Below are 16,899 nucleotides of genomic sequence, written 5' to 3'. Positions count from 1 at the left end.
TGTCTTGAATATTTTTAAGTGTCTGAATATTTTTGAGGCAGGGTAGATAGATTATTAATAAGCAAGAGGGTGAAAGAGTATGGAAGCTAGGTGGGAATGTGGAATTGAACTTACAATCAGGTCAATTATGCTGTTATTGAATGGTGGAGCAGGATGGAAGGGCCTACTCCTGTTCCTAATTCATATGTATGTTTGTAGAATGTTCATATGTAAGGAAGTGTGAAGTTGTTCACTTTGATTGTGAGAATTGAAAAACAAAATATTTTTAAAAAGATACAGAACTTGTAACTGTTGATGTTCAAAGAAATTTAGGTGTGCTCTTACAAGCACACAGAAAGTTAGCATGCACTTGCAGCAAGCAATTAGGAAGGTAAATGGAACGTTGGCCTTTATTGCAAAGTAATTAGAGTGCAAGAATAAACAATTCTTAGAATAATTGTACAGGATTTTGGTAAAACCACATCTGGAAACTGAGCAGTTTTGGTCTTTACCTTTAAGAAAGGATATACTTGCATTGGAGGCAGTACAATGATGTTCAATAAGTTGATCCCTGCATTGGTGGGGTTGCCCTATGGTGAGAGGTGAGTAAATGGGCTTGTGTTCTCTGAAGTTCAGAAGAATGAGAAACATACACAATTCGGAAGGGGCTTTATAGGTTAGATGCTGTGAGATTGTTTCTGTTGGTCAGGGAGTCTGAAACATAGGGACACAGTCTCAGGATAAGGGGCTGATCATATAGCATTGAGATGAGAGATGACTTTACTCAAAGCGTTGTGAATCTTTGGAATTCTCTACTCCAGAGGGTTGTGAATGCTTCATCATTGAATACATTTAAAGCTGGAATAGACACATGTTTGGTCTCGGGGAATTAAGACATATGGAGAACAGGTATAAAATGGAATTGAAACCCAAAATCAGCCATGATCGTATTGAATGACAGAGCAGGCTATATGGTCTACTCCTGCTTGTATCTCTTGTGTTCTTGTGAACTGCTTGCATCACTGAATCTAAGACCTTTGCTGCTGCAAAAACTCCAATTTGATAGGGTGACATGAAAAACAACGCCGAACAATTAAATGCTTGCGACATGGAGAATCAATAGTCATTGTTTAAGCTCATGGGCAGCCTGGCATCAGCTTGGCACATGGCTTTGTGCAGAGCTTGGAATCTATCCTTTCCAATATAGGAATGGTGGCTAAATCCATGAATATGCTTTGGCACCAAACCACAGGTATTTGAGAGCTGACCCTTCAGTTTCCATTTCAGCACAAGCAGAAGTCCTCGAATGCTTGGCTGCTGGAGTGGAAACTCAGGCTGAAAAGTTTTAAATTTAAAGTTTTTTAAAAAAGTTTATTTATTAGTGTCACAAGTAGGCTTACATTAACACTGCAATGAAGTTACTGTGAAATTCCCCTAGTTGCCACACTCCGGCGCCTGTTCGTGTACACTGAGGGAGAATTTAGCATGGTCAATGCACCTAACCAGCACGTCTTTCGGACTGTGGGAGGACATTGGAGCACCCGGAGGAAACCCACGCACAGATAGGGAGTGACCCAAGCTGGGAATTGAACCGGGGTCCCTGGCGCTGTGAGGCAGCAATGCTAACCATTGTGCCACCCCAGTCACACCAGCTCAGCTTGCTGTCATGCATGCTCAGCCTGCTGCCATCATGCCTAAATATGCTAATGCCCAAAGGGTTTTGTAGGGTTTCACAGCAGTTCAGCAATCTACCCTCCAACAGATTATAAGGATTGATGACAGGCCACCCAGAGGAATGATAGTGACTCTGTGGATCACAAATCTGCCCCCCTTCCTCATGGTGATAATAGTCATTCAACTCACCACTGTCAGCTAGCTATTTCCATTCAGTCCAAAGGCAGGCCTTCTCGGGCCAGAAATATATGATGTCATACCACATGGTCATCTGCATTCTCCCCCACTGACAGCCAGAAGTGTTCCATCAGCCATGCTGCACCACATAGGATCACCAGGACAGGCAGAGGCACCCACAAAACAGGCAGGAAGGGAGTGCAAAAGATTAGTTCATTTTTGTATGGAATATTATTTGATTTGTTTGATAAAGTTTGTTTGGAATAGTTGTTAAGCTGTGGCTTGTATTCCGGCATTGTGGCCAAGAAGATGCTGTAATGTCCAGTTGTAGAGGGATGTTAAGAAGTGGAAGGGAGTTATTCAATGAGGAAATGGGTTTGTGTTCACTGGTTGAATATGCTGATCCATCAAATGCTTAGATGTAAAAGGAAAACCCCACTGCCATAATTGTGTGGTGGGTATCACTTTACTGCCTCATTGTTTCACAAATAGTATGACATCTCCATTTCCAAGGCTAAGATCATGTTTAAATTAGATTGGCCAATGGATGTCAAACCAAACCTGTGCATTTATTTAGTTGTTTTTGTTCTGGAATGCATTACTTGAAAGGGTGGTGGAAATGGATTTGATTGTAATTTCAAGGAGGAATGGATAAATAACTGACAGGCTTACAGGGTTATGGGGAAAGAACAATAGGGTAGGACTAATTGGATGGCTCTACCAAATGCACAGGCGCAATAGCCTGGATGCAATGTTCTCTCTAAGCTGTACGTGTTGTCTGCCATGCAGTAATCAGCAATGCCCCCCTTAAGATGTGTCCATAGCCAACTGCATGTCCATTTTAAAGGCCCTGGGCAGTGCAACAGGCTGACAGCAGATACTAACCACATGTTAGCTGGAACATTGGCTGGATGGTCTTCGTTTGTGCTGTATCATTCTATAACCAGTTTGAAACTAACCAAAGTCATTCTATGTTGGACTATCAGCCAAAGCAGATTGGACATCTTCATCCATCTGTTTGAATTAGATTCACAAACAAATTTTGTATTCAGTAATACCATTCACTGTCGCTTTTAGGGAATGCCTATAACTAGTATCCACTGATAGCAGTTTTGTGGTAAAACGATAGAGTGATACCTGCAAGATAATTATTTCTCCAAACGCATCTATAGCCTTGGGACACGACTTGCCAGTTTAACTCAGCGGCTTTCTCCTTTTCCAGCTGAGCATTTGATAGATTGAATTCATTCAAGAAAAAGCCAAATCTAGATTATTTGTTCCACACTCAATTTCAGTCAGATATCCAGCTTGCACTAACAAGCTCACCACACAGCATCACTGCTCCAGAAGAATCCACAAATTACTCACCAGAATTTCTTAAGCAGGGTACCACAATTATATTAAAAGGTGAGACAAAAAAACAGGAAATTAAAATTAATCATTGCACCCTGAAAAAAATTGAATTGCCTTTATTTAAATATTAGGGCTTAAGGAAATTTTCTTAAGGTGGTTAAATTCCTGCAATTTTAGAACTCCAATGAATTGATACTGAAAAATTTGTTTACATTTTTTCCACTGTATAAACGTCATGATTGAAATACAACCTTCTTCTGTAATCAGGTTACAAGTGGTTATAAACCATAATAGATGCCCAGCTGGTTTCAGAGCAAACATTTGTGAACTTTATTCCATTGCTCAACGGCAGTCCATGCTCAACTCTGACTTCAAGAGCGACTGCAGAGGATATTATTGATGAATCCCAATGCAAACATGAAATGCACCAGGTAGTGAATGAGTGATGGGCAGAATCATTGTGATTTCTTTCACACACTTTGTGGATATTTACGTTAAATTAAGTTTGTGCAATGAATGTATTTTCGCTAGAACCACATGCAGTCTGTCAAATTATATTTATTACAATAGAAAACAACATTGATAATTGGACCAGGCCTAACTAATATTTGCTTTAATAGTCTTAACTCTGGTTCTTCAGGGTCTTTAATTGAGTGGCAGGCAATGACTAATGGAGTATCACAGGGATCAGTGCTTCGGCTGTTTACGGTTTATATAAATGACCTGGATGAAGGAACCAAATCTAACATTTCCAAGTTTGCTGACAACACAAAACTGGGCAGAATTGTGAGTTGTGAGGAGGATGCAAGGCGACATCAAGGTGATTCAGACAAGTTGAGTGAGTATGCAAACACATGGCAGATGCAATACATTGTGGCTAAATGTGGAGTTACATACTTCGGTGTGAAAAACAGAAAGAGTATTATTTAAATGATGATATATTGAGAAGTGTGGATATACAAAGGAATCTGGGTGTCCTTGTACACCAGTTGATGAAAGTGGAGAGACAGGTTCAGTAAGCAATTCGGAAGGCAAATGGCATATAGCCCTTCATTGCAAGAGGATTTGAGTTCAGAAGTAGAAATGCCTTACTGCAGTTATACAGGGCCTTGGTGAGACCACAACTCGAGTTTGGGTGCACTTTTAGTCTCCCTACCTAAGAAAGGATATACTTGCCATAGGTGGAGTGCAGCAGAGCTTCACTAGGCTGGCATTGCGGTTGGCAGGACTGTCCTCTGAGAACAGATTAGTTTGACTGGGTTTGTATTGACTAGAGTTTAGAAGGATGAGAGGAGATCTTATTGAAATGTATAAAATTCTAACAGGCTGGATAGTCTAGGTACAGGGAGGATATTTTCCTTGGCTGGGGAATCTGGAAACAGGGAACACAGTCTCAGGATACCGGTAGACCATTTAGGACTGACATGAGGAAAAGTTTCTTCACTCGAAGGGTAGTGAACTTGTGGAATTCTCTACTACAGAAGGCTGTGGAGGCCAAGTCACTGAATGTATTCAAGAAAGAGATAGATACTTTTTAAAGATTTTAATGGCATCAGGACATATGGGGAGAAAGCAGGAATATAGCATTGAGATCGAAGATCAGCTGAGGTCATATTGAATGGCGGAGCAGGCTTGAAGGGCTGAATGTCCTACTCCTAGTTTCTATGTTTATCTTTCCAAAACACATGTATTTTTGTGAAAAGGATGTTCAGTCCAGGTTTATGAGCTGTGACCCTAAAGAACAAATTAGACAAGTTTTCTTGAGTCACACAAAGAGGTTAATTTATTATGCTTAAACCAGTCTAATAAAATAGTAAAATACATTCCGACTTTTGCGCACACATACACTTTCACAAATATAGATTATACAGTAAAAGGGGCAGATTATTCAAATTGTAGTGCCAAGAAGTAACAGAGCATGTACAGTCTGTAATTTGGAGACTTGGTTGGCTTCAGGCACAATTTGGTGTTCTTGTGACTGATGTTTCCGATTTAAAGATATAGATGGCTGATTTGGCTCTCTTAGAGATGTTAGTGCAAGGTTGAATTCTCTGCCTGCAGCAGAGGCCTCCCTAGATGGTTATAGTTAGTAAGCAGGGTTTAAAGCTTGCAAGGTTGTTGTTCGTGTATCTTCACTACATGCTGTTTTGTTTTCACAATTTTGAGGGAATAGTGAGGGAAGTGGTGGTAGGATTTCTGAGCTGATTATCAGCCTGTCGAAATGCATTGAATGCTCCTTCCGTGACCAACAAGTCTTGACGTTGGACGCGAACCCGAAGCTTCTGGTTCAGCAGTGGGGGCACCACCACTGAACCAAAAGGCCTTCTGCTTGCAAGGTGGGTTAGAGGGAGAGTCAGCTACTCTTGTCAGTATCTCAGCTGCTTTTCCTCTTATTGCAGAGGAAGTCGTTTAAACACACAATGGGCTTAACACATGACCATCACCCAGTGATTCAAACATGGTTGTGATGAATGCATTCCCCCTTCTAACTTAATCAGTTCACGTCATCCGTCTCAGCCAGTGTTCCATTGGTCAAGTGATTCGGTTTAGCATATTCCCATTGTAACTTGATGTGTTCAAACCTGGGAACCCCAGATGAATATCCCAGATGATTGCCTTGATATCTTGCTATTGGGGACAGGAAACGTGGCTCACTCATAACCTCCTGAAGCCATTGTCCGTGATGGATCTTTGAAGAACCATCATGGTGTCTCCATCTCAGTGGAGGTTCAATGGTGCAAATTGGGTACTTGTTTTTGTTGCAAGCTCAAGACACACATTTAATCTGCATTTTAAAAGTTTTTAAAGTTTAGTTTGGTTTTTCAGTTGGAATTATGCATTTTTTCATGATACAAACAATGTAGGTTTTCTGACCTGAAATCATACAATTATGTTATATTGTTTATTCATGCTTAATGGAAAAAATGAAGAAACTAAAAGAAACCAGAAAATAGACAGACATCCAATGAGTGTATCATTCAGTTCTGGCATACTGATTTGACATCACACAATAACAGGTGGAATCATGACCTATGAACTTTGAAATCAGTTTACAAGATGGCTATATATAATATTGAGCATTGAACCCACCATAACACATCCATCCACAAAACCTCTCCAGTCACCCAAGGATGGGGCCCAAATGTTTTAAAATTCATTTGTGTTTTCGCCGCCATACCCATCCAAAAGTCCATTCCATCCATTACTTTGTATTGCAGCTGCACCTATATGCCTTTGTCCTTATGTAACATTGATTTTGACAGCCCTGCTTTTTTATACCATTGACTGTCTGCAAAATGATGCTCTGTAATGCCAGTGTTTCTGGTGTTAGGATGTCATTTGGTAACAAAGTGGTCCCTTTGCTGCTCGCACATACTTATGCCCTCTTGATAATGATGCCTGTGACCATGAAGGTGACAGTAGTTCTAAAGTTCTTTGCCTGAAGATCTTTGCAGGCTGGAGAAAGCAATATACCTATCATCTCCCATTTAACCACCCATTGCTGCATCAGAGAGGTGACAGATTTTCTTTGTGCCAGGAGAAGGTTCTTCAATACATTCTCTCTGAACAGTGCAGGACGAGCCAATAAATGGATTTCCCAGGGCTTTCACATTTATTTATTTACATTACATTAACACTACAATGAAGTTAGTGTGAAAATCCCCTAGTCGCCTTACCCTGGGGCCTGTTTGGGTACACTGAGGGAGAATTTAGCATGGCCAGTGCACCTAACCAACACGCCTTTTGGACTGGGTGGGGGAAATGTAGCATCTGGAGGGAACCCAGGCAGACACTGGGAGAACGTCCAGAATCCACAGAGACAGTGATCTGTGAGGTAGCAGTGCTAACTACTGTGCCACTGTGTGTGCTGATGACATTGACTGCACACACAAGGCTTCGGAGGTACTGCAACTCCATGTTAAGATGTAATGAAATTGCAAAAGGCTTCATTCAGTGAATGTACAACAAGTGTGTTACCTTGCTCAGCAAATCATACAGCCAATTGCCAATATCCTGGCAATAATTATGAATTTCTTTCTCCTTTTTTCATTTATTCGTTCACACACGCTAGACCAGCATTCATTGCCCATCTCTAATTGCACTTGAGAAGATGGTATTGACACCCCTTCTTGAACTGCTGCAGCCCATGTGGTGCAGGCACACCCAGAGTGGTATTAGGAAGGGAATTCTAGGATTTTTGACCCAGTGACAGTGAAGGAATGGTGATATAGTGCTAAGTCAGAATGGTGAGTGGTTTGGAGGGCACATTGCAGATGTTGGAGTTCCCATGTATGGCTGCCCCTGTCTTTCTAGATGGTAAAGGTAGTGGGTTTCGAGGGTTCTCCTGAAGGAGCCTTCATGAGATGCTGCAGTGCGTCTTGTAGATGGTGCACACTACTGCCATTGTGCACAGTGGTGAAGGGAGTGAATATTTAAGGTGGTGGATGAGGTGCAAATCAAGTGGGCTGATTTGTCTTGGATTGTGTCGGGTCTTCTGAGTGCTGTTGGAGCTGCGCTCATCCAGACAAGTGAAGAGTATTCAATCACACTCGTCACTTGTGCCTTGTTGATGGTGGACAGGTTTTGGGGAGTGAGTTAACCTCCGAAGAATTCCCAGCCTCTGACCTGCTCTCTTAGTCACAGGCTAGTCCAGTTCAATTTCATTTCTGGTCAATGATAACCACCAGGATGTTGATAGTCAGGGATTCGGCATTAAATGAGAACGGGAGTTGGTTAGATTCACTTGTTGGAGAACCTACATTGCCTAGGATTTGTGTGACACAAATGTATTTAATACTTGTCAGCCCAAACCTAAATATTGTCCAGATCTTGCTGCGTGGAATAGACTGCTCTTGCCAGTTCCCTGTACCCTGAGTATTTGAGCCACCATGTCAAACCACAGAGAGGCTGCTGGGTAACAAAGGCAACCCACTTTACACCTGGCTATTAACTGCAGTCTGCAAACCAATCACACGTGGCCATACAATGTGAGAAACAATACTACAAGGGACATCATTGAGCAGGCAATTTGTTTGCTGAAGCAGCAGTTCAGCTGCCTCAACCACTTTGAGGGAGCAATTCAATATTCACTGGAGACAGTGCCCTGATTCACAGTGGTCTGATGTATTCTCCACAACCAGATGAACATGAGAACACAGCCCTTTCCACCAGGGATATGGTGAGCAGATCAGAAGAAGGAGGAGAAGAAGGAGGGGGAATGTAGAAGAAGAGTTGAAAGAAGAGGAGGGGCAGCAGAAGAAGGAAAAGCAGAGACAGTGAAAAGTCCAAGTTCCAGCCGGCTGTCCATGCTTGCCTCAAAAACTCCAGTTCCCTTGAATATCATCTGAATTCTGATTTAAAGCAGTCTTTCCTTCCCTCTGTCATTTTTTGACCACAATGGTGAAATAAAAGCTGATGTGGAGATGCCGGTGTTGGACTGGGGTAAACACAGTAAGAAGTTTAACAACACCAGGTTAAAGTCCAACAGATTTATTTGGTAGCAAAAGCCACAAGCTTTCAGAGCCTTAAGCCCCTTCTTCAGGTGAGTGGGAATTCTGTTCACTAACAGGGCATATAAAGATACAAACTCAATTTACAGAATAATGGTTGGAATGCGAATACTTACAGCTAATCAAGTCTTTAAGATACAAACAATGTGAGTGGAGAGAGCATTAAGACAGGTTAAAGAGATGTGTATTGTCTCCAGACAGGACAGCCAGTGAGATTCTGCAAGTCCAGGCAAGCTGTGGGGATTACAGATAGTGTGACATGAACCCAATATCCCGGTTGAGGCCGTCCTCATGTGTGCGGAACTTGGCTATCAGTTTCTGCTCAGCGACTCTGCGCCGTCGTGTGTCGTGAAGGCCGCCTTGGAGAACGCTTACCCGAATATCAGAGGCCGAATGCCCGTGACCGCTGAAGTGATCCCCCACAGGAAGAGACAGTCTTGCCTGGTGATTGTTGAGCGGTGTTCATTCATCCGTGGTCGCAGCGTCTGCATAGTTTCCCCAATGTACCATGTCTCGGGACATCCTTTCCTGCAGTGTATCAGGTAGACAACGTTGGCCGAGTTGCAAGAGTATATACCGTGTACCTGGTGGATGGTGTTCTCACGTGAGATGATGGAATCTGCGTCGATGATCCAGCACGTCTTGCAGAGGTTGCTGTGACAGGGTTGTGGTCACTGTTCTCCTGAAGGCTGGGTAGTTTGCTGCGGACAATGGTCTGTTTGAGGTTGTGCGGTTGTTTGAAGGCAAGAAGTGGGGGTGTGGGGATGGCCTCGACGAGATGTTTGTCTTCATCAATGACATGTTGAAGGCTCCGGAGGAGATGCCGTAGCTTCTCCGCTCCGGGGAAGTACTGGACGACGAAGGGTACTCTGTCCACCGTGTCCCGTGTTTGTCTTCTGAGGAGGTCGGTGCGGTTTTTCGCTGTGCGGCGTCGGAACTGTCGATCGATGAGTCGAGCGCCATATCCTGTTCTTATGAGGGCATCTTTCAGCATCTGGAGGTGTCTGTTGCAATCCTCCACACCTGAGCAGATCCTGTGTATACGGAGGGCTTGTCCGTAGGGGATGGCTTCTTTAACGTGTTTAGGGTGGAAGCTGGAAAAGTGGAGCATCGTGAGGTTATCCATGGACTTGCGGTATAGTGAGGTGCTGAGGTGACCGTCCTTAATGGAGATGCGTGTGTCCAAGAATGCAACCGATTCCGGAGAGTAGTCCATGGTGAGTCTGATGGTGGGATGGAACTTGTTGATGTCATCATATAGTTGTTTCAGTGATTGTTCACCATGAGTCCAAAGGAAGAAAATGTCATCGATGTATCTAGTGTATAGCATCGGTTGAAGGTCCTGTGCGGTGAAGAAGTCTTGTTTGAACCTGTGCATGAAGATGTTGGCATATTGAGGTGCGAATTTGGTCCCCATGGCTGTTCCGTATGTCTGGATGAAGAACTGGTTGTTGAAGGTGAAGACATTGTGGTCCAGGATGAAGCGGATGAGTTGTAAAATTGCATCTGGAAACTGGCAGTTGTTGGCGCTGAGCACTGAGGCCATTGCAGCAATGCCATCATCGTGGGGGATGCTGGTGTAGAGTGCCGAGACATCCATTGTGACGAGGAGAATTCCTGGTTCAACTGCTCCATGTGTGCCGAGTTTCTGTAGGAAATCCGCAGTGTCGCGATAAAAGCTGGGGGTTCTTTGTACAATGGGTTTCAGGATGCCCTCGACATAGCCAGAGAGGTTCTCGCACAGGGTCCCATTGCCCGATACAATGGGACGGCAGGGTGTGTTTGCCTTGTGTATCTTTGGGCGTCAGTAAGAGAGATCCGCAGTGCATCCGAAGAGGAAAGAGTCGAATTGGACTCCTCCGGAAGGCCGCTGCACTCGACTTGACATGAATGCCGAAGCCATCAGGAGGTGCGTCAAAAACAAATTAATCAGCTGCACTCACAAGACAGCCCCGAACATCACCCAAGCACAACGCAACGCCATCCGCGTTCTCAAGACCAACCACAACATTGTCATCAAACCAGCAGACAAAGGAGGGGCCATTGTCACACTGAACAGAACGGATTACTGCAAAGAAGTGTACCGACAACTAAACAACGAGGAACACTACAGACAGTTACCCGCAGATCTGACCAAAGAACACACCCGTCAACTCAACACTCTGATCAAGCCCTTTGACCCGGACCTTCAGAGCACCCTCCGTGCTCTCATCCCACGTACTCCCCGCGTTGGAGATCACTACTGCCTCCCGAAGATACACAAGGCAAACACACCCGGCCGTCCCATCGTATCGAGCAATGGGACCCTGTGCGAGAACCTCTCTGGCTATGTCGAGGGCATCCTGAAACCCATTGTACAAAGAACCCCCAGCTTTTGTCGCAACACTACGGACTTCCTACAGAAACTCGGCACACATGGAGCAGTTGAACCGGGAGCACTCCTCGTCACAATGGATGTCTCGGCACTCTACACCAGCATCCCCCACGATGATGGCATTGCTGCAACGGCCTCAGTGCTCAGCGCCAACAACTGCCAGTTTCCAGATGCAATTTTACAACTCATCCGCTTCATCCTGGACCACAATGTCTTCACCTTCAACAACCAGTTCTTCATCCAGACATACGGAACAGCCATGGGGACCAAATTCGCACCTCAATATGCCAACATCTTCATGCACAGGTTCGAACAAGACTTCTTCACTGCACAGGACCTTCAACCGATGCTATACACTAGATACATCGATGACATTTTCTTCCTTTGGACTCATGGTGAACAATCACTGAAACAACTATATGATGACATCAACAAGTTCCATCCCACCATCAGACTCACCATGGACTACTCTCCGGAATCGGTTGCATTCTTGGACACACGCATCTCCATTAAGGACGGTCACCTCAGCACCTCACTATACCGCAAGTCCATGGATAACCTCACGATGCTCCACTTCTCCAGCTTCCACCCTAAACACGTTAAAGAAGCCATCCCCTACGGACAAGCCCTCCGTATATACAGGATCTGCTCAGATGAGGAGGATCGCAACAGACACCTCCAGACGCTGAAAGATGCCCTCATAAGAACAGGATATGGCGCTCGACTCATCGATCGACAGTTCCAACGCGCCACAGCGAAAAACCGCACTGCCCTCCTCAGAAGACAAACACGGGACACGGTGGACAGAGTACCCTTCGTCATCCAGTACTTCCCCGGAGCGGAGAAACTACGGCATCTCCTCCGGAGCCTTCAACATGTCATTGATGAAGCCGAACATCTCGTCAAGGCCATCCCCACACCCCCACTTCTTGCCTTCAAACAACCGCACAACCTCAAACAGACCATTGTCCGCAGCAAACTACCCAGCCTTCAGGAGAACAGTGACCCCAACCCTGCCACAGCAACCTCTGCAAGACATGCCAGATCATCGACACAGATTCCATCATCTCACGTGAGAACACCATCCACCAGGTACACGGTATATACTCTTGCAACTCGGCCAACGTTGTCTACCTGATACACTGCAGGAAAGGATGTCTCGAGGCATGGTACATTGGGGAAACCATGCAGACGCTACGACAACGGATGAATGAACACCGCGTGACAATCACCAGGCAAACCTGTTCTCTTCCTGTTGGGGAGCACTTCAGCGGTCACGGGCATTCGGCCTCTGATATTCAGGTAAGCGTTCTCCAAGGCGGCCTTCACGACACACGACGGCGCAGAGTCGCTGAGCAGAAACTGATAGCCAAGTTCCGCACACATGAGGACGGCCTCAACCGGGATATTGGGTTCTTGTCACACTATCTGTAATCCCCACAGCTTGCCTGGACCTGCAGAGTCTCACTGGCTGTCCTGTCTGGAGACAATACACATCTCTTTAACCTGTCTTAATGCTCTCTCCACTCACATTGTTTGTCTCTTCAAGACTTGATTAGCTGTAAGTATTCGCATTCCAACCATTATTCTGTAAATTGAGTTTGTATCTTTATATGCCCTGTTTGTGAACAGAATTCCCACTCACCTGAAGAAGGGGCTTAAGGCTCTGAAAGCTTGTGGCTTTTGCTACCAATAAACCTGTTGGACTTTAACCTGGTGTTGTTAAACTTCTTACTTTGAAATAAAAGCTACCATAAAATGGCTATTCCAAATTAACTTTCGATAACAACATCTACAATATGCAAAGCTCAGTTTTATTCATGCCCTTGGTACTTGTCTTCTGGGTACATTTCCCTGTCATAGTGCTCTTATGCAGCGTAAGGCTGTTGACTTTCAGATGGGGAGACTGCACTTGGTCCTGCTGGATGGTGTTGAGCAGATCTGGAACTTGAAACCCCAGCTTTAAACTGCACCCTCTCTACATAGGCAGCAGCAGTCAGGATTGTTTGACTGATGGACAACAGCAAGGACAGGCAATAGTGGAAGCACAATTGCTGGCGTCCTAAAAGAGGAGCACTGGTTGAGTCTGCAGCAATCCTTATGGAAGACAGATTACTGGACTACTGAGTCATTGTAAACCCCTTTGAGCATTGGTGTCTGTAACCATGGTGACCGGAATCTGATTCTGCATGGCAACAAGCTGACATTGCTTAACATCAGTTTGACATTGAGTGGCTTCTGCTTATGCTGTAATTGAAGCTGAGATGTCAGCCATCGGGTACTGTGTCATGGGGGCCTGCAAATATTCTTCACAGGGTTGACCATCACTCCCACTGGGAAGGATAGTGCAAGCTTTGCACAAAGCCCTGTAACAAGTGGTGCTGTGCTCCTTTATGCTCCTTGCCAGACTACAGGCTTTCTGACAGGCCTGTCAAAGAACCAACATCTCAGTGTGCATACCTTTCAGTCTTTGCCTATACACCCTGTTATGACCTTGGTGCAGACCAATAACTTTTAAAAATAAATTTGAACTACTAGACAACTAAAAAGACCACACAACAAGATTTCATGTTTTGAACAAAAAACATTACTGTACAAGAGCTAAAAAAACAAGTACTATTGATTTAACACTGTTTAGTAAACACTCATTCTTTAAACCTGAACACCTTACTGGACACTCCCCATTCTACTTTTATTTCCACCCAAGAGTTCCACTATACTTTGCAGCAGTGATTCTTTAGGTTAAGGAACCCTACAACATATCGTGAAATTCTGTGGAAACCAACATTCTCTCCCTCCTCCCCTCTTACTATATAAAACAAAAATGTAAACAAAATACTATTGAATGGTTATTTTTCATATCTTGACAATTTGAAACATTTGGTACAATTTTCAAATGATTTGAAAATTGCGTGGAACTCCTTAATGATGCAAGGGGAATTCCTGGATTCTGGGGAATCTTGATTGAAAAACATTTATACAGGGTCCTGAGGGTTCCTTCACTTCTCTTCGGATCAAACTAAAGTGTGTCACAGCTTTTGATCTCTCAATATTCCTGCTAATCCTCAAGGTTTGAGATTTTTTGGGTCCTTCCAATAGCATCTATTTTAGCTATGTGGTTGCACATTGCATTTGTTACCTTGCATTGTTTGGACTCATTGAGCAGAAATAATAGTAACTTCAATTGATTTAACCATCATCCTCTGACATTGTACATTCCTCACAGAATCACAGAACTGTTACAGTGTAGAAAGAGGCCATTTGTCTCATCATGTTTCCATCTGCTTTCTGAATGTGCAGTTCAACTACTGCCACTCTCCTGCCTTCTCCCCATAACCCTGCACGTTGTTCCTTTTCCAATAACTGTCTTATTCCATCTTGAATGCCTCGGTTGAACCGTCTCCACCACACTCACAGGCAGAACATTCCAGACACTAACGGCTCACTCTGCAAAAAGGTTTTTTTCCCGTATCGCTTTTGCTTCTTTTGCCAATTACTTCGAATCTGTGCCCTTTCATTCTTGATCCATTCACAACTGGACACAATTTCTCCTTAGTTTCTCCACCTAACCCCTTCATGATTTTGTATAGCTCTATGAAATCTCCTCTCAGCCTTCTTTTCTCCGAGGAAAACAGTCTCTACTTCTTCAGTCTATCTTCAGAACTGAAGTTTCTCACCCTTGGAACCATTTTCATAAATCTTTTCTGCACTCTCTCTAATGCCTTTGCCTCTTTCCTAAAGTGCAGCACCCAGAACTGGGCACAATAATTTAGCTGAGATCTAACGAGTGCCTTATACTAATTCAACATAACCTCTTACTCTTTTTCACTATGCCCCTCCACATAAATAGGATACTGTATGCTCTTTTAACCACTCTCTCAACCTGTATTGCAATGACTTCAATGGCTTATGCATATATACCCCCTGGTCTTCTGTTCCTGGGGTGGTACAGGGGGTGGACATGGTATGGTGTTGCTGGAGGATGGTGGAGTAATGAATGGACTTTTGTACTTATAGAAGAGAAGCCATAATGCTGTTGAGTGCACAAGGACTAGCGGTGGGGTGGCTAACCTTCTCATCCTAAGCAAATCTGAGATGGATACCTTTGAACTGGAGTGCAAGCAGGCACCAATCATAAGTTACAGAGAGGCAGGCGTCTTGGTGGAAGATAAGAGTCCAATGGACAGAAGTGGGACAGGTGGAGAGTGCAAACAATGTAGGGTAGTCTCATCACACATGAGGGCTTCTAAACAAGAGTCCCTCATTATTCAGCAATCATGAAACCACCATGATGCCATTGATATGAGTGTCACCCGGCTGCCTAGTATGTACATTGACTCAATGATGAGTGATAATACTGATCGATCGTCTTCCTTCCTCAGATAAGCCATCCTCCAGAGCCAGAATTGCAATATCGAATGATGCAATTGGAACGCACATCCAATCTCTTCTCATGCAATTTCACATTCTTCTGGGTCAGTCACACGCCCAAACATAATGTGTAATATTCTGGCCAGTGCCTTTGCAGTTGTAGCTGTTTGCTTTCCCTTTAAAAAAAAATCCAAGACAGTATATCAGCCAATGAGACTAACAATTAATATTCCACATTGCATATGACACATCATCGTGACACTTCACATAACAGTTTTAGCGAACAATACATCAAAAATAAATTTTAAAAATTTCATCCTTGTGCATCCCCTTAGTACCTGTCTTGCGGGTATCCTGATCTGATCTAGTATTCCTACTCAGTGCAATCCCAGTGGTTATAGCATGGTGGATGGGCAGCCTTTAAAGTAAATTTTATTTGAGTCACAAGTAGGCTTACATTAACACTGCAATGAAGTTACTGTGAAATTCCCCTAGTCGCTACACTCCGGTGCCTGTTTGGGTCAATGCACCTAACCAGCACATCACTCTGACTGGGAGGAGACCAGAGCACCCATAGGAAATCCACGCAGACACAGGGAGAACATGCAAACTCCACACAGACAGTGACCCAAGTCAGGAATCGAACCTGGGTCCCTGGCGCTGTGAGGCAGCAGTGCTAACAACTCTTCCCCCAGTGCCGCCTTGGAGACAACCTTGAGTAGCTCATGGCCTGGAGCACTCAGCTTTGGGCTGCAGGATCTCGACACGGGCAGCAGTCTGGGCTGGCTGGCTGAGAAGAAACAGCAAGGAAAATGGCAGCTTGACAGTGGTGGAAGCACAAATGCAGTCCTTCTGAGAAATGATTGTGGTGAACCATCGTTGGTTCCCACTGGATAGTACTGAGCCAGGGTCTGGCCAGTACTACAAGGATGTACATATGTTACTGTTGGGTTGTGCTACTTGTTGCTGTTGGGATTAGGGTGGGGTTGTTACACCTTTGTACTGTAGTGTTGTGGTACATCCCAGTCGGGCTCCGCCTCCTGGGAGAGGTATAAAAGTCCCTGCTCTGGCTGGGACCCCTCAGTCTGGGGTCATGTATATAATTATTGGCTGCTTCATTACAATAAATAAAAGCCTTTATTTCCCGAGCATCTAGCCTCGTGTTTGATAACACGCATCAATTTTATTTACTGTTGTTAAACTCTCGTCGAAAAAAAAAAGAGAGTACGGAGCAGATCCTGAAGCCGGAACGCCTTACATTAGATCCACGTGCGGTGGGCGCCTCTAACACCTTCGACCACTGGCTGAAGTGCTTCGAAGACTACCTGGCAGCCTCCACAGCGGTCACCACAGATGATGACAGACTCCAGGTCCTCCATGCAAGGGTAAGCGACACTGTCTACCTCGCAATCCGTGCGGCCACCGATTATACAAAGGCCCTCGAGCTTCTGAAGAAGCGTT

The sequence above is a fragment of the Mustelus asterias genome, chromosome 17 (genome assembly GCF_964213995.1).
Source record: "Mustelus asterias chromosome 17, sMusAst1.hap1.1, whole genome shotgun sequence".
NCBI classification, from domain to species: Eukaryota; Metazoa; Chordata; class Chondrichthyes; order Carcharhiniformes; family Triakidae; genus Mustelus; species Mustelus asterias.
The sequence above is the reverse complement of the archived record's forward strand: the minus strand, read 5'-3'. Positions refer to the sequence as shown.